The 19,052-nt window shown below is 43.2% G+C and overlaps 1 protein-coding gene across 15 annotated transcripts in view; it reads right to left on the minus strand.

Annotated features, from left to right (window-relative positions):
- The window catches only part of STN1 (STN1 subunit of CST complex), a 480,640-nt gene that overhangs the window by 436,838 nt on the left and 24,750 nt on the right, over positions 1 to 19,052 (minus strand). For 2 of the 15 annotated variants that reach the window (XM_085606919.1, XM_085606883.1), the window contains exon 1: positions 274 to 451. The exons of 12 other annotated variants lie outside the window; for them this stretch is intronic. The gene's annotated coding sequence lies outside the window, so the exon portion shown is untranslated. Of the gene's footprint in view, positions 1 to 273; positions 452 to 19,052 lie in introns of those variants that run through there. One more of the 15 variants, XM_085606806.1, reaches the window with a different exon arrangement.

Below are 19,052 nucleotides of genomic sequence, written 5' to 3' on the forward strand. Positions count from 1 at the left end.
GGGCAAGCAGCAATAACTGCAGGAGCCCAACATGTTCCTTAAGAGCTCACCACTTGCGCTGCCAAGTGCTGGGGTTGATTAATTTAATTGGGGCCTACTCTTGATTCCACCTCAAGCACGGGATATGCTAATTTGTTAATTTACTAGTGAGTACTAATACTAGAATGAACTACATCATCCACAATGCACTTGGGAGGACTGGTGCTAATATGCCAGGGGTAAGCTCCTACCTCCTTGTTCCATCACTTTATACTTAATTTTTCTTTTACTCACTGTTGAAGATTCTTTTTCATCAAAGCTTTCGTCCTTTGCCACTATTTTCCTATTTTTCTCTTTATTCTTCTTTCGGTCTCTTCCGCCATTCTTTCTCTTGCTCTACGCCAAAGTGTGATGATGAAAAATAATTTTCAGTCACCAAAAATGATTGCTGGTACCCACCACCTACAACTATCTGCATAAATTAAACAAAGGAGAAATGTGGTCACAAGCAAAACCTTGACCTGTCTCTGACTCTGTGATGTGACCTATGTCAAATATGTTGTATCAATAAAGTCACATAACATCCTCCCTAATAAATCTTAATCAGGTAGGCTGCTATTTGCGATCTCCTGTGATTGGTTACAAACACAAGGATGATGGCCTAACGCAGAAGAACACCACCCTGCCAGCGTTTCCATTAGTGAATGGGAAACTTTTGTTCTTCCTTTTTTTTAAAGCAGCCTGTGTTTTTAAAGGGTTCTAGTTCTGATTTTTAAAAACATGATTTTCCTTTAGGAACACAGTGGGAGAGAAGGAAGTGGTCGCCTGACAATTCCCAAAGGGAAACCTGTCCAACTGGACAGCATCCTCTTTGCGAATGGGTTACCACCTCTTCTGAAGAGTGAGAAACCTTTCCATGGTTTGCAACTGCAAATGCAGTCACAATCCATTGACACACCTCACTGCGATTTGCAATAGAGATGGAAAGCCAATTTTAAGTCCCTTCCTAACTGGAATTTTGAACGAGTCAATCAACCCATTTAGCAATTCAAAAAAGCTTTACTGAATCACAAAACCAGTTTAGCATATAGCAAAAAAGGCATTTTATGGTAGCACACACTGTGATTCTACAAACTGCCAGATCTGGAACTGCAAAATATCTTTGTACATCAGGCCCTTTATTCGTTTAACGGCGTCTTTTGACTGTTGAAAACGTGAGCTGAAGGCCCACTTTCTAAATCGGCATCATTTAAAGATATTTATCTGGTAGTTAACAATATAATTCTGTGGGGGTCTAGATTTTATTATTGAATGCGTCAAGCTATTATATTGTTATAAGATAAGATATACTTTTCTATAATATATAACTATCTTACAGTATTGTTTCGTCTGCAAGTGCCTTGAGGCAATCGTCCTATGGCACTGTTCAAGGTGTGTAAATAAAATTATTACAAAATCAAAATAGAAAATTCAAAGTAGACACTCTCCCCAGGTGTTAAAACTACAGCTGTTTCCTAGGGTGACTCGTCTTCATCATGGTGGTAACGTGCATAATGATGATCTAGTTCAGGGTTCTCCAAAGTCAGCCCTGGAGGACCGGATCCATGCCAGATTTTTAGCCTATCCCCATTAAGATAAATGTAGTTATCTTAAAAATCTGGCATGTATCGGCTCTCCAGAAATGACTATGGAGAACCCTGATCTAGTTCTATCACCTTTATACCTTACATGGCTCCTTATAATGCAATTATCACAATGAATAACATATTGACATTTACATTCAACAATGCCTTTCTCTTCATACACTAATCTAGCTTTTTGTGCAGTTCAGAGGCACGGAGAGAAATCATGTTTCCAATATACATGGGAATGATGAACGCTACAGGTGTGCAAATTCCCACCCCTTATTCTCCTTAACATCAGGTGACTAAGGGAAGAGAAGAGAAAAATATATACATAAACATTTGGCATAAGTAGACACACATTTTTCAAGCTTTTTGGGAGGCTAAATAGTCCTAACAGAAGTTCTAAAGTTCACAGGAATGGTTTTGGCATTGAAATTTGCTGTCAAGCTTTCCCCAAAAACATCTGTTGTCCGATTCACACCAGAAACCTTGTACAGTGCGCAATAATTTTTACATGTAGACAATTCCTCATCATCTCATACATCAACCTTTCAAAAGATTTGATATTCCTTCTCTGACTTCTCTTTGAAGCGTACCCTGACAAATGTCTTCATCAGCAACATCATCCACCAACCACCAGAATGAACTTTCATTACAGAAACGTCATACGAACCACAATCTTGCTCACATGCTAAACACATCCATCATAAAATTTAACAGACTTTTGTACCAGTTTAACAATTTTTCAAGTTCCCTAGACCTGCTATTACTTTTTGGTACTCTCCTGCCTCAAGACCAGTACCTACTGCCCAATATTCAATGGTACATCTCTGACACCATGTTTGGTATCATAATACGTGTTGTATTTAACCTGTGAAGCTTCAATAGTTTTTTCTACTATCCTCTGGAATCCACTGTACAATTCTATTTCTCTTCAATCATCCTGGATTACTCTTAGAATATGGGATACATCCCCTCATAATCATAAATGAAATTTCACCAATGGATTCCTGCCTGATGATTCGAGAAGCCACATTTTCTCACCTTTAGATTCCCAGTTTTTCCTTGCATTGATAGCCAGCTAAATGATGGCCCTGATGATTCGATACACTCTCTCTGTAGCACCCTCTTCCGCAGCACCATTACCACTTGGGGGATAAATCTAGGAACATTTGTGTTAAATTATCGGCAACCTTAAAAATTCATCCATCTCTTGAGACTTAAATTGACCTCCATTATCAGTCGAGATGGATGTTCTGTTCATTCAGAAAGTGAATGGGCAATAGAGATGTCCTCAGATACTGTTTCTATATTGTCAAATGCTGTGCATTCAAAGACAAAGGTCAAATGTTAGCTTATGTCTTCTTACAAATCGCTGCTTATTTTATCTTAGAGATTGGGGTTTACTTTTCTTTCTCCGATTGCAAAGTTAGAGCATTTCGTTAAGTGAACTGGTTGACAATTGTGCTTGGTACAGGTACTATAAAATAAAAGACTAGTTCGTTTTGTTTCGAAAACACATTTACATAGCTTTTAAATGAGCTGTACAGATATCTCAAAACATATTTCAGTAGTTAGGAAAGCACTTTGTTGGAATTCTGAAATGTGATAGTAACACAGATTTTAATAAGTTCAAAACAAAGCAAGAACACAGGTGATTGGCTAATGATAAATATTTGCTGACACCCGATTTCCACACATTATCATTTATATTTTTATGCTAAAGTTTTATTAGTAAAACAGCATGTAAGTGGGAAAGACTGTGGCCCTTGCAATGAAAAGTATGGTGTCTGTAAATGGCAGTGCACTACCAAATCATGATTTAGTAATATATATTTATTAATAGTGAGAATTTTTAAACACAAACTAAGAAACCTTTCTGCCCCATGCTGATGACAATGGTATTAGTCAACTAAGAGGCAAGTAAGCATGTGCACCCCATACGTGGGCTACATTTGTATTATACATGGATCAAACTTTTAGTCTAATAAATCCAACAAAAGAGTTTTTTTGTACAGCAGACATGCTGAAGTCACATAGTGAAAGGTGCTCTCATATGTGATAATGTAGAAAAAGGAGACTTTATGAAATAAAATAGTTGCCTAGGATCACACAATATGAGACCAGTTTATGAGTCAAGTGCATTACAATTAGGTGAAGTCAATTATTGAACTCACAAGACCTGCATGTCTGGTAACATTTTTAGGATTTTTGAGGCCTGGCCAAGGGAGACCTTACAGTCTTCTGAGCTGTCTGAGTCTTATCTGTGGCCTCACACTCCACACAGTTTCTTACATCTGTTTCCAAATCAATACCTGACCACTACACAACTCCTCGATTTCATGTAAAGGTCAGAGGCTAGCATTATGCAAACAAATCTTTACTGCAAATCCAATGCAACACTTTAAAGCAAACAATAACCAGATCTTAAATTCTGTAACGGAATAAACAAGCCCACAATAGCCTTAACAGCAGCCATCTCCCCTTTTTATTGTTGCTCCTTGACAGACAAGTACTCCGGCTTGCTTTTCCTTTAAGAATGGTTTAGGCATCAATGTTAGAATTGTGATTACTGGGTTGAAGGTAGGGGACCAACCCAAAAATCACAATTCTAATGGGATTCCCAATTTATGCCAATTTTTTGTTAGGTTTAAACAATGAAAAGAAGATTCTGGGCATTTCCTCATATAAAAGATGACTGATTTAAATCCGAATGAATTCAAGTCTGAGCAATTCTTTATTTGAATTATGTTGCCTTCACTTATCGATTGTTTTGAGCAATGGCGCTCGCTCGTTTCTTTTTATTTAAATAGGTGCGTGCTGTCCTGTGGCTGTTGGAGATTGTAAAAGTAGAATTTCCGTTGCATTGCTGATAATTCAGGAGACCATTGTATATTGTTATTCCTGCATGTGTCGCTTATGATGTGATAAGTGGCGCATAAACTGCAGCCATTTTTGCTTCGGGAAACACTTCCAAAGCTACGCTTGGGGATACTGGGTGACACTGGAGTGAATTACCGAAGCGAGTAGCACTCTTCTGTGAAGGAGGTTGTAAATTCTGTTTTCAGAGGAAAGAAAAGAGGGCTAGTTCTAATGACATTGAGGAAGAGTTTCGGTTATTAGATGGGAGTGATCGTAAGTTTAATGATGGAGGTGGAAAGAGGAATATGAAGAGGAAACATTTATGAGAAATGGAGAAAGGGGCTTTGACCTCATTGGCAAGAGAGATAGCCTTAACTACACAGATTTGGATGTTTTTTTTGGGGTCATACAGAAGGTGTCCATAGGAGCACAAGAGAGACTCAGACTAGACCTATACATAATGGATCTACTTCAGCGTATATTAGAACATGATAAGGAAGGGTTTGAACAATATGTTTTTTATGTATTATTGCGATTTACACAAGTATAGGAAAGAAATGGACATTAAAATGAAAGTAGTTGTTAAGGATACCCAGCTTAAGGCATCCTCAGATATCAGTGTAATGGCATTTGGCTTATGTGGCTGAGTTTATTATACTTGGGATTTTGAGACCCCTGGACAAAGAGTTCAGGGTGTGATGAGAGCAGAATGTTCCTGTCTAGTTTTCAGTAATAAGGCATGTGTAATCCTCAAGCTGAATCCAGATTTATCATGTTTTCTATTTAATTTGGCATGGAATCCCAGAAAGGGGTTAGTGAAATAGCTGAAACAATGTCATGACATGCTCCTGGATGTGAGTTATTCACTTTCTCATGTATTAGATATGACTGAAGAAGAACAATTTTAAATGAGCAGGGAGATTTTTAGGCAATGGTAATGCAGCACTGTGCACTGAAACACATAAGGCTAGGTGATGTGATTTTGCAAATAATTAACCTAATGAAGATCTATAGGGTTTGTTGTTTGGTGAGAGCCTTGTCAAGGTTGTTGGCAAATATGTATTAGCATTTATAGCTTTAGATAAAGCGTAGTTCTCCTTGAGAAGAGTTTTTGGAGGTCTTTTGAGGAAGGGGTGTTTTTCTGGCAGCATACCATACAAGTGGCAATATATGGTGGAAAGAAAAAGAAGAGGATTGTTGAGAGGTTTCCAATCCTCAACAGGACTTTTCCCACAAAGGGGAAGGTTGGGCAGAGGATGAACCTCTAGAGGGAGAGTACAGCTTTCCATCCAGGGAGAAGGTAAGTGTGAAGACCTGTATTGGTTCTTCTCTTTTGAAGGTGGGTGAGGGTGGTTAAGATTTTTCATGTACAATTTGGAGTCTTTAACAAAAGATTAATGGGTCCTCCTGGCAGTAGCAGGTTATATGGTAGAGCTCTGGGAAATACCTTATCATGAGCAAGAAACAAGAGAAATTAGGAGATATTAGGGAAAGGGGCTATCGAGAAGGTGTCAGAGGATCTTAAAACATTTGTAAGTACATTATTTGTGGTTAAACAAAGAAAGACAAAAGTTAGTGCCCACAAATACATCTGCAAGATCTAAATTGGTTTGTGGAGTATTCTATTTGAAGATGTAGGGTATTTATTTTTTGAGAGACAGCAGACTGGTTAGCAAAACTGGATCTCAAGGATACTTACTTTTAAATCCCTTTCAATCCCTAGTTCAGAGACAAGTCGGAGATTTCTACAAATCAGGGGGCTGGGTGTTCTTTACCAGCTTGTTTGCCTTCCATTTCATTTGTCATCTGTCCTGTAATGATTTATAAAAGTCTTAAGACCACCTACAACATTTCTACAAAAGAGGGAATTTTGAATGCTTATGTACCTAGATGATTTTTAGGTCTCGGCTGCGAAAGGCTGCGCTTGCGCAGTCTCGCTCCGAGATTTAATGAGTTTGAGTGACTTTGAGAAGAGGGGCTTGCACCCGCCCCTCTTCTCTCCTGTTCTCCATTGGCTGGCCTCTTAAATGCTGGCCAGCCACTGGAGAAGAGGTCCAGTCACTCCGTTGAAGCCCCGTCCTTTTCGGATCGGGGGGCGTGTTTTTTGCGAGAAGTCTCAGGGAGGAGACAACAGCAAAACACGCCCCCCAATCCGAAAAGGACACTCCCTTTCTCCGAGGCATTTTCTGCTGTGCCTCGGAGAAAGGCGGTCGTGTGCTCGTCCGCTCCCCCTTCGTCCGGCTGCTGCTCTGGTCTCCTCACCTCTCCTTACCCTGTCCTGGCCGCTGCGCCACTCCTGTTACACTTGGTTATGGGTGTATTTCCCACTCGTGTGTTAATGCCATCGCGCCTGCCCGGTCAGTTGGAGAAAAAAGACGGAAAAGATCTAGCAGGGGGAGGGGCGGGGCTGTGCCAGGCACAAGATGGCGGAGGGGGCGGCGGCGCAAGCCAAGGAGCGGCGGCGGGAGCAGCTGCGGCATTGGACTGCCTCTTGCAATGCCCCACGCTGTGCAGGCTGCTGTCATACCTACTTGGCAAGGTTAGTGTGTGCAGGCGCACAGGGCCAAAGTGCGGTCCCTGTTAAGAATGCACGATATTCATTCTGTATGCGGCGTGGCCGCTGACTGGCAGTTATGATGTACTCTGGTGGAGGATGGTGCCCGTGGGTCGTGACGATCCTTAATTGTTTGTGTGGCATGATCAGTTTTTAGTCAGGATGAAGTACGGACCTGTTGTCCTGAGGCGATAAGCGGCGGATTATGGATTGAAATGTTCATGCATTTGGAGTGTACTAAACACGGTTCTTTAATTGGTTGCGGGGTGTGCTGCACTTGTAGCATGGGCCAGTGCTTTAAATGGTGCGGTACTGTCCGGTACGGAGTACCGGCATTTTTTTATTTTGAGGGAGAGTAATGGCACTTCTCAGAAACAAGCAGGTACTCTGATACCGAGTACCTGCACTTCTATTTTCCCATTCAAGCACTGAGCATGGCGTCAGGTTGGTGGAATAGAAATACTTTACAGTTGATGTGGTTAAGGTTTGTGCGACACACACCTCATACTGTCGCTGTAGTTTGTGAGGCTGGGATACAAACGTGTTGTCCTTAAACCATGAGTTGGAGGAGCTGTACATGACTTGAGTTTAGGACTTCACACCTATTTGTGAGGTTGACTTAAAGGCATTCGTGCTTTTTGGTGTGGTTTGTGGGTTTGGGATGCGGTTGTTATACAATCTTATGCATCAGTTCTTCTGCCCGGGCGTGTCACAGCGTTCGAGGAGGCCAAAGACCCGATTCTGTGGGACTGGACGTGCTCTGACAGGCCTATGGATCCTATGGAATGTGGGACTGGGTACTGCTGCATCCCTTTACGTGGGTCTCGGTGCTGCAACGTGTTTTTGCATTATTTGGTATTCGGCTCTTCCTGTCTCTTGTGCCTTCAGGCTACAGTTTTAGATACTTCCACACTCGAGCTGATAATCCAGATCTGCTCACCAAAGAGCTTGTCCTGGAGAGGGGTTAATTCCTGCGATGGGCAGCTGGTGAGGGCCCGGCTGCCGTGAGGCTCCTACACTGCAGCTCTGCCTTTCTTGGCTGGGGAAGCTGGTCTCCTCTGCGTCCCTCCATGCTGCTGTCAGCAGAGCCAGTGGCAGGTAAGACCTCGCTGTGCTGGATTCCCTGCTGTAATGGGTTCCCTGCTAATCAGTCCAAAGACAGGTGGTGCAGGGCATCATCTTTCTTCTAGTCCTAGCACATGTAATGGCAGGGTCCCTACCGTGTTCGTGTCCCTGGGCAGATAAAATAGCAGAGGGCAGGCATTGCAGACCCCCTGCTTTGTGGCTCATGGCTGAATACTGCATAATATGCTGTGCTTCTGTCTATAGGCAGTCTTTCGTCCTGCCCCCTGGTCCACACGCGGTATTATACAGTGTTCGCGGTACTCTGTCCAGTGGCAGCCATCATGCGGCTTCCCTTGTCCTCCGTTTCATTGACAGGAATCGCATAGCCCCTAACATGCTTCGGTCCATGGGCTGTTATTAAAGGGTCTGATCTCACCGATCCACATGCATGCCTCTTACTGTCCCCTGCTTACCAATACATAGGTGGGTGTTAATGAGCCTTGATGTGCCTCAATCATGGGAAAAACACTGGCGAGGCCCAGCTTTGCTACAGCTGACCTGTGGTTGCTTGTGTTTCCATTCAGAGGGGTTGTGGTCCGGCAGTTGTTGCTGGACAGTTCAGATTGGAGCAGAACGAAGGCTGGTTTGCTTAGACCTAATCCCTATCAACAGTGGCACAATAAGCAAAAACCGTGGTCTGGAATGCGTCGGAGAGTAAGGTATAGTGAATACCATTAAATTGAGCATTTCAGCCATCATATATTTTCACTTTATATAGCTTGCCAGTTTGGGAGATACAAGCCTGGTAGTGTGTTCCACGATCAGACTGCCTTCTTGCTGTATTTTTGTCAGTTTCCTCTTCAGGATCCTGATATTTTCTGTGAGGCAAATTTAAACAAACCTTGGCAAAGCCAATAGCGATTGCTTTTTGTTAGGCAAAGTGTTTGCTAATGGTCAAACTGGTTTTGTCTGTTGCCCCCACCAGGCCTATAGAGAGAATCCCATTCGGGAGGGCCACAGGCAACCAGGGGTTACTGGGTGTCAGGTGTGGAGGCTGGGATAATTTGCCTCGGATAACTTGGGGTCTATCCACCATGAGTCTGAAGAACTAGGCCTAGTACAATCGCTTCAGCGCTTGACTATCCATTCTGAGATGGGTATTGTGGTGGGATGCAAGCTCAGAACTCAACAATTGCCCAGCTGCACAATAACTGATTGTCCAATCTGGTGTTTTACTTTAGTAAAAGAAAATTACTACACATTTAAAATGTAATACTCTCATAACAATTTAGTGGATACAAATAACACACCAGTACCAGATCTACTGTGCCATAGATTCTGCCCCACCTCACCCCTTTTCCTGGGTGCCCCCTCCCTCTCAGCCTTCCTTCCTCCCTCTCTCCTTTGGTAATTCCAGCCTTGTCTCCTCGAGGGGTTTCGAATTTGAATTGGCCATGTGTCAAGGCTACCGTGCAGGTTACCTTTTAAATCTGTATGTCGATCTGTTATTCAAAAGTCCCCTTTCAGCAGTGTCACCACAGCACGAACATCGGAGTTCTTCCCTGGCAATACACAACTCTTCGTTCCTGCTTTTTGGAGAAGACGTGCAGACTAAAGTTAAAGCCTGTGATCCAGTGGAGGGAAGTATTAGAACAAGAACAGGGGCCAGTCTCTGACATACAGGCATGGACACTAGATGATGCATCCGTCTCCAGCGAGCAGTGAACTCTCTTCTGAGTCTCAGGTGAGGTGCAGCAGATGGGCTGCCAAGAGTCAGGGATCACAGCAGTATGAGCACAGTTGTGGCAGGGTCTTTGTTTCCTGCTGCAGGGTTCACCTGGGGCCTAGTCCTTGCTCACAGTGCACAATCCACCTTGGACACAGTTCTTCATGGTGGCAGTACAGTCCGTCTTGGACATAGTTTCTGGGTGGTGGCACGGTCTGCCTCTAGCACAAATCTTGGGTTCGGTGGCAGTCTGCCTTGGGCAAGGCTCTTGTCTACAGACTCAATTACTGCTGTTCGTGATTCCCATATGAAACTGCTACAATGAAGAGACAGTGCCCACAATTCTCAGAACATGTAGATGGATCACTCTCCACAATTTTCCTTCTTGTGGCAGACTCATACTCCACCCAGGGCAACCTACTTCTGCTACTCCCTGTACAGTCAAACCTCCTGCAGGATTGGCAGGCTCCTTCCCCGTAGCACTAGGATCTGGGTTCGCACACAGAAGCAGAAAGTGAAATGAATGGGGCAGTAGACACTCACTCCAGTGACATGGATAAACAAGCAGTTACAATGCAACGGTCTCGGCATTGTTAATGTTAGAGCTATTGGAATTGATCATGACATTATTTTTGTTTATGTTTTTAAAACATGTAAAGAAACGGCATTGTTATTTACAATGTCAATAGCTTAATCTGTGTGTGGGTGCAAATGCACTAGGTTTCGCATTGGAGAGTGATTAAGCTATTGACATTGTAAATAACAATACCGTTTCTTGAAATGTTTTAAAAACAAAAACATAAACAAAAATAATGTCATGAGCAATGCCAATAGCTCTAACTTTACCAATGCCGAGACCATTGCATTGTAAATGCTTGTTTGTTTATGCTTTCCCTCCTTTTTTAATGGTAAATAGGGTGTTTCTATTTGTTCAGAGGTAGAGGTGTCGGGTGGTACTGGTGACACCTTTTTGAGAAAGCCACCTTTGGTTTCCAGGAGTGATGGAAATAGCAATGGAAGAACCATATTTGATTCTGGTGCTTCATGGGTTATTAGTGGATCTAGAAGGGGAAGTCAAGAGAACCTTCAGCTTTCTTGCTTGGAGGACATAACGGGACGAGTTGCAAAGACCTCTTAGACCGAGATACAGTTCATTTCATTTTCCAAATGTTTGTGGAATGACCTTCAAATAAATGTTTACATTTGCAACAGATGTCTGGTAAATTAGCAACACTTCTGTCTCTGGTTTAATTTAGGAAAGTAGCTGATGGGAAGGTATTGGAGGTATGCAATCGTATTTTATAATCCTGATGGATTTTTGTTTCATAATCCTACAAGAACTAAAGCTATATCATCTTCAATTTTTTTATCCAAGGTTTGATGAGCATCCATATAGATGTGTTTTGAGGTGTGTGAGGGCATACGACAGCATAGTGAGAGAGTTTAGGGGAGAAGGGGTTAATCAATTTCCAATTTCGTATTTGATAAACCTTTTAGACCTCGGAGTGGTGTCCGCCAAGGATGTATTCTGGCACGCTCTATTTTCCTGTTATATATCAATTATGTCAATAAACATTGATTTGATTCTAGCTCGGATATGCAGAAGATGGGCAACTGCTCTACCCCAAATCTACTCTTCGCTGATAATGTGGTGCTTATCGCAAGAACTGCAAACGGCCTCCAAATTTTATTGAACTCTTTTTTTTCTTTTATGGAAAAGCTAGACCTAAAAGCAAACCACGCTAAATTCTTCATAATGACTTGTGGACCTGCAAAAACGAAAACAAATAATTATTGGCTGCATGGGTCTAAGTTGGGAAGAACAAATAATTTTAATTATTTAGTTATCCAATTCAATTCTTCTTTGACCTGGTCACCCATGATAAAACTAAGAAATCAACATTTTGTCAAAACAAATAATGCAGTGTTTGGATTTGTACATAAATTGCAACAGAAGCCAGATAATGAACGCATTTCTATTTATAAAAGTCAGTGTTTACCCGTGGGTGCATATGGGGCCAGTGTCTGGGGCCACTCGAATTCAGAAATCCTTCAACGTACAGAAAATGGTTTTATATGCAGATTATTGTCAATCCCAAGAAGCACATCCTCGATTATAGGTAATGAGAACATACATTTTGCATATATTGAGCATATGATCAGGCTCGCCCCGTTGATTTTGAGGATACATCGCTGGGTTAAGCAGGAAGCGGGACTGGCCAGAGTTTTTCTGGCAGATTGCTTATCTGGCGGATTGTTTATCATTGGATAATGTATAATACATTCCATGGTTTCCATATGACAAAAGAATGTTCTTTCTGTTGGGAGCCATGGACATGTTTAATAACCTCGGATCGATTGAAATGAGTTGTAAAGAAAAAACAAATCTCTTTTTTTTAGAATACAGCATGAAGATAAGGTGGAAACGGACATCATCTTTGTCTGATGTTCTTGACTATTTCAATGTTTGTACAGATGCTAGCCCAGAACCCTATTTATCATTTGTAATGCATTCTAGACAACGTGTTTTTTTAACTCGTTTTAGGTTAAACAATGTGGACTTTATTATTGCTTTCCTCATGCAAGGAACATTTTTTTTGGAAAGCTGCCACCCTGTCCATGTGATGTCATGTCTAGGCAAAGCACATGCCATTTTATGCTTTTCTGAACTTTATTTTCTGTGCCACGTCGCTCATTCTTGGCCCCCCTTTTGCGTAAGAGCAAAATCAGATCATACAAATAAGCCTACAGAAATTAGACTCAACAAATATCTGTTTTGCTGTTTTAAATTTAATAAAACTAGGGATCATCATTAGAAAAAGACATGAATCAGGGCAATGCATTTTATGAGCTTTTAGTCTTTAATATTAAAAAATGTTATACTGTATTCTTTCTTATATCTGTACATGTTTTTTTTATTGGTATGTGTTTGTGATGCTTTATGTTTTTTTATGGCTGTTTTATAGCCGAATAAAGATATATTGAACTGAACTTGTGGACCTATCACTTCATCTATCTACAATTGCTTGATGGCCCAAAATAGTCATGAACGAGTCAGGTGTGAACATAAGTCGTTTTATAAGCATTCAATTAGGGGCACTATGACAAGTAAAGTGTTTCAATCTGGAGGTCGTTTGGAGGAGATCTTGAGAGAAGCGGATTGGTCAAGTGCAAGTGTTTTGCAAAATGTTATTTGAAACCAGAAGTTTCTGTGGTGGCTTCAAGAGGCTTTGAAAATGCATAATGCTAGCTTCCGGTCTTGACATGAAGCGTAGATTCTCCACATAAGTGTGAAGTGAGAATCTGGATTTCATTGTAGTCACAAAGGCTAGCAATAACCTGCTCATCCCATCCTATTTTGGGAGGGCTGTTCACATAGAAAAGTTTTTTTAAGGTGAAATGTATTTATTTAAGTTGTAAAAGCCATATTTTAATCAGTCTGAAACATTTTTTTTAATGATTTAATTCATCTTTCTTGTTTGGTAGAAAATCATTGATTATTCCACATATGGTCATACAGCTCCACCATGGAAATGGACCCCCTGGGTGAAAAAACATAGTGGAATTAGCAGCACGTCACAACACCCTGGACACCGCTGTTAGTCTAGTTTTCAGAAATGTCTGGGTTTTGTTGGTTTCTCTAGGTGGCAGCCAAGCCCGAGCTTGTTTAATTAAGCCATTCAACATGGCAAGTAAGAGGAAATTTGGATTAACACCCATTCAGCCGGTCCATATGTCTGCACTCCAGTAGGGCGGAAAGACGGGTGAGCAGGACGGTCCATTCACACCCCATGCTTTCTTCTCCTAAATTAAAAAAAAATAAATATATATATATATATATATATATATATATATATATATATATATATATATATATATATATATATATATATTCACTTAAAAAACCATAGGTTTCACACATGTTATAGTTAGCTGTACATTTCACTCGTAAAAAACCAATGAAATTCCACGTTATAGTTAGATCAGGTAACTATAACTTGCGCGCCCACAATAAACTGCTGATGACGTCACATAGTACATCACTCATGACATGGTCAGTGACATCACTCATGACATCAATGATGACATCTGAAATTACACATTGTGGATTGCGGTCGCGCAAGTTATAGTTACCTGAAATGTACAGCTAACTATAACATGTGTGAAACCTATGGTTTTTTAAGTGAATTTGCAAGGTTTTGTAAATGATAATTCCTAACTATAACGTGTGTGAAACCTATGGTTTTTTCAGTGAATTTGTACGTTTTTTTAAATGCTAAGTTATGTATTTATTTTTTATTTTTTTTTCTGGTTTTTCACTATGCGCACACCCTGCGCACACGGTGTGCTTCGCGCACCGTGCGCGCGCTGTGGGCGCTCGGTGCGCTTCGCGCACCGAGCGCACACATTGCGCAATCCATGCCGTGCGCGCCTCGCCTGTTTTTTACGCAGTAACATTTGTTTTTTTCTCCCTTGTGGGTCCTTTAATTTATTTAATAAATGTGATTGTTACTTTTATTTTTTGTTTTTTTTGCCGTGCGCGTACGGTAAGCTTATTAAATTTATTTTTCGTAATTTTGGGTCCTTCTTGGACCCCCTGACAAACACTAGGGGGTCTGCAACTCTCTTCGTTGCCCCCGTTTCACGTTCCCCACCTTTGTTTGTCAGTGCGAGAGACAGAAAATGGCGGCCGACACTTCCTGATTTCGACCGATTCGAATGTTTACAGTCATGTAACCACCAATCAGAATTGAGCTCGCGCACGGCACCGTACGCGTACGGTAAGCTTACGGTAAGCGCACGGAGCGCGCTTACAGATATATATATTGATTTAAATGCTATTTTCTCAGGACCTACTGAACAGATTTACACCAGACCTACAAAAGGCACTTCCTTGACCTGAGGACTACCTCTCTGCCAAATTTCAAGTAATTCTGTTCAGCCGTTCGGGCTGTAGCTGTGTCTAAAGGTCCTATGGAAAAATGCATGGGGAAAACGCCTTTTTTCTCAGCCCCCGCTTGACGAATCCCCCCGAGACTTTCAGGGTAGGAGCGGAGCGTAGCGCCCCATTAGTTTTGAAAATTTCGCGAGGATTCGTCGACCGGCGCCAAAGTTATTCCAAATAGAATGTTGCGGATTTCCTATGGAAACAGGGTCCTATTTATAACTACCTACTGGCGACCGCCAGTAGGAGATATATATATATATATATATATATTAATTTTTTTCCCCCTCACTGAAAAAAAGAAAGGTCACAGTAATGTTCTAGTTAGGTGAATGTGTGCACCAGTTATAGTTATCAGCGATAATTATAACTTGTGCCCGCCATGCACTGCATATGACATCACTCATGACATGTTCTATGACATTATTTATGATATCACAGATTTTTTTTTTATTAAAGAGGAGGGGGGACGCATGGCCCCCTCCCTGAGCCATTACCAGTCAGGGGGACCCCATTCCCCAGGGCCACTGACGGGGATTCCATGCTCCAGGGCCACTCATTTAAATAAAAGGGAGGGGCGGTTGTGACCCCCATCCCTGGGCCGATTTTGGCCCTGGGGTACTCATTACCCGTGGCTCAGTGTCATTTTTATGGCGGGGGGCACATGGCCCCCCTCCCTGGGTCAATTTTGGACCTGGGGACCCCATCACCTTGGGCTTGATGCACTTTTCAGGGGACGGGGAACATGGCCCCCGCCCCAGGCCGATTTTGGTGTTTGGGACCTCATCCTCTGGGCCTGGAGCATTTTACAGAGGGAGGAGCACACAGTCATCTTCCCCATGCAGATTTCGACCCCGGGGTCTAGCGTGCATGTTGTTTGGGGAGATGGCACATGTCCCCCCCAGGCAGATTTTGCCCCCCTGAGGATTCCATTCCCTGGGGCCCGGCACAATTTTTAAAGGGAGGAAGGGCACATAGCCCCCCTCCCCTGGCCGATTTGGGCCCTGGAGACCCCACGCCTCAACAGAAGTTTTAGAGGGGAGGCATGCGGCCCCACTCTAGAACCAATTTCGGCCCCAGAGATCCCCTGGCCAGAGCCTGGCGCAATGAAAGGTGTTGCTGGGGGTCGTAGGGGAGCCCCTTAGCACCAACCAGCTCCTCGTATCCAGAGGGAGCTGGTATTGCTCCTGCCCGCAGGGAGCAGCTTCCTGCAGGCGAGAGCTATATTTAGATTTGATTCCCTGCCTGCATCGCTGCGGTTACAAATCAGTAATTTGCTAACCGACTTATTAGTACATAGGTTAGTTCACAAATTACCACACTGGTCGCAAATTGCAATGAGTATTTTGGGACCAGTTCTTAGTACATCTGGCCATTAGAGAGGAAATGGACGGCAGGCTACAAATTAGAAGCTAAAGAAATCTACAAAAAGGTGCTGAAGTGTTAGCGTAAAGATAGCAAAGTACCACAAGTTTGTTCTTTAAGGGATGAATCGCCATTGCTAGTAATACCACATGAGAAACATTTATAATTGATAAAGATTTTCTTACCCTGAAAGCCAGCATGGCTAGGATCCCATTCTATAGAGCTCTGTTATACTATCTCAAATTTTTTTTTAGGAGAAAGTAGCTAATACAGCAGTCTCTAACCGACTCGGCCATTGTAGAGCCGCAGAAGTTATTACTACTGCACTCTTCTTCCAAGACTGCCAGCTCCCTCCCACAGTTCAATCAGATTTTTGGGGGGCGATTCTAAGCAAGCTATTTTGAGATGTAAATCAGCTTCCTCAGTGATTCCTGCCCTCCTGCACTTCTGGCACAGGCGGAGAATATCATCAACCCCGTTCTGAATTGGGTGTTTAACACCTCATTAGGAACTGCCATGGTACCAAAAAATAGAAAAGGGCAACAATATTACCACTTCTGAAAAAATCTTCAGGTGACTCGGCAAACTTGAGGCCAATTCCTTGATTACAAGCCACCTCACAAAGGCTAAAAAAATAACCTAGTAAACATTCAGCTATCTGCTTCACTAGAGCGTCATGATCTTTTACACCCATCTAAATCTAGCTTTAGGCCAAGGCAATGCCCGAAATAGCACTGTTAGAGGTGACTGATTCTATTAAAGTCTTTTTAGATCAAGGCCAAACTACCACTTTGACTCTACTTGATCTGTCAGTGGCGTCTGATAATGTTTCCCATCAGACACTGGTGGAGGTGGGGGCTTGTGGATTAGCTCTGCAATGGATTGAGTCCCTCCTCTTGCATAGTGAGAAATCTGTATTGCTTAAACCTTTTTATAATGGCACAAAAAGCACGTAATTATGGTGTGCCGTAGGGATCTTTACTAAGCCCTGCACTTTTGAATTCATATTTGGTCCCGTTAGCATCCATTATTGAATCTTTTGGCATAAAGGTAATTTTGTATGCCCAGCTTATCCTTACATTAGACAAGAAGGCTGGAGTAGCTCAGCTTGCCTTCAAGAGCTGCCTGGTCAATGTAGTTGCGTGAATAAGGAACAGCTGCTTGAAATGCAACTTTGACTCAAGCATGTGCATGTGCCTCAGTCGCAGTGAAGATCAACATTTGGCGTATGTGGAGTCAAAGAGCCACTCCAGCATCTGTGAAGCATTTGACAATAATGAAAGCCTCACTAAGAAGTTTACTCATCGTTGGCCAGAAATTATTTATTAATGCTGTGAAAGAGGTGCTACGCCACTACGCAGCTCCGAGCTATAAATCGCATGGAAGTATAATGCTAAAGGCGGAAGCAACCAGGTACAGAGAAGCGCTAGAGGCAGCGACAGATAAGGGCAAGAAAGCTCTAGCAGCTAAAATAACCAAATACAGAAAAGCATTAAAGGCAGTAAACACAAGGTTGAGAAATTATTGTGGTACTTACCCAAAACCTGAGTTAAGAGAGTTACCATACAACCGTTGTGGGCCCTGTGACTCAAGTAAAATACCCAGGATTGTAAATACGGAGCTTTTGATCCCTGAAGCGGACACCACCAAAAGTGCTGGGTGCGTTCTGCACAACTCAAAAGTCCTTCAAGAGTTGACAAGCTCTGGTGGCCATACGAAAAGAAACTCTACCAATTCAGGCTGATCATAACGACGCTGAAGCAAGCACATCGCAGGGACTTGCCGATGGTATGATAGATGCAAGCCCAGGTGAGCAGCATAAACTCTCAATGTCAGTAAGTTCTACGACTGGTTTTACAGCTGCCACCTTCCTGAAACCACCTCCATGTCACTCTGCAAAAAAGACGAATATTAATGAGAGATGGACTGCCTGGATAGAAACGCTTGATAATGTTTCTAGATCGCTTGCTGGAAGGAGGAGGAGTCTTGCCGGAGACGCCGAGAAGAGCTGCTAGAGGCGTCGGAGCGGGAGCGGGAACGCCGCATAACAACGGGACCGCATAACAAACGGGACCGTCGGAGCTTTGCTGGTTTCGGCTGGGCTGCCCCCGCGGCCCCCCGCAAAGCATCGTTGTTCCCTCCCCGCGGCCCATGCAAGCACAGGTATTTGTGCTGGAGGAACCGGAGCGGGAGTGAGGAAGCAGCGGAACAGCTGAGGCCTCCTAAATCTTGGCCGTGCTGCCCCTCGCGGCCCTCACAACACACAGTCTATCCCTCCTCACGGCCCTCACAAGAGAACTGTTGTTCCTTACTGTTGTTCTCTACCTACGGCCTCAGGCTAAGTGCTGCTGTCAGGTGTTGCTGACAGCTGAGGGACTCGGCACAGGCTTCCGTGGTAAATTCACCGCGAGGACTGACAACTTGGGACTGCCAGACAGTGGGGGCCCCTTCACTCGGGAGGCAAGTAGTAGCTGGAGGCTGGAGGCAGGAGCTCTATCGACACAGCGCACCTTTGATACAGCGCGCTCCACTCCACAACGTGGGGGGCATTATCAGTGCAAAGGAGCAAAGGCGCAAAGCATTACCGGCAGCATTACCAGCACCTTGGAGGCACCTTTAGTACGCTGCTCACTTCATCGGCGGCTTGGGGACTTCAACCCCCATCGTCCCTTGCGCTGTGAGAGCGCCAACGCATGTAGCCTTCGCCAGGCGGCGGAGCATAAAGGAGGCTGCGGGCCCGTCTGCGCCCGTCAGAGCCCGGAGGAGGCTGGGCCACACCACTTGGTTCATATTCTGAACGAGATTTATCCATCATGCTACATAGGCCTTGCTGAGGAAGCTAGTACCTTGATCAAGACTTGCACCTGAAAAGACGGACACATAAGGTACAGGACGACCATTCTTTTTACTGACTGTACTGTAACGCTCCTC

The sequence above is a fragment of the Triturus cristatus genome, chromosome 1_2 (assembly GCF_964204655.1).
Source record: "Triturus cristatus chromosome 1_2, aTriCri1.1, whole genome shotgun sequence".
NCBI classification, from domain to species: Eukaryota; Metazoa; Chordata; class Amphibia; order Caudata; family Salamandridae; genus Triturus; species Triturus cristatus.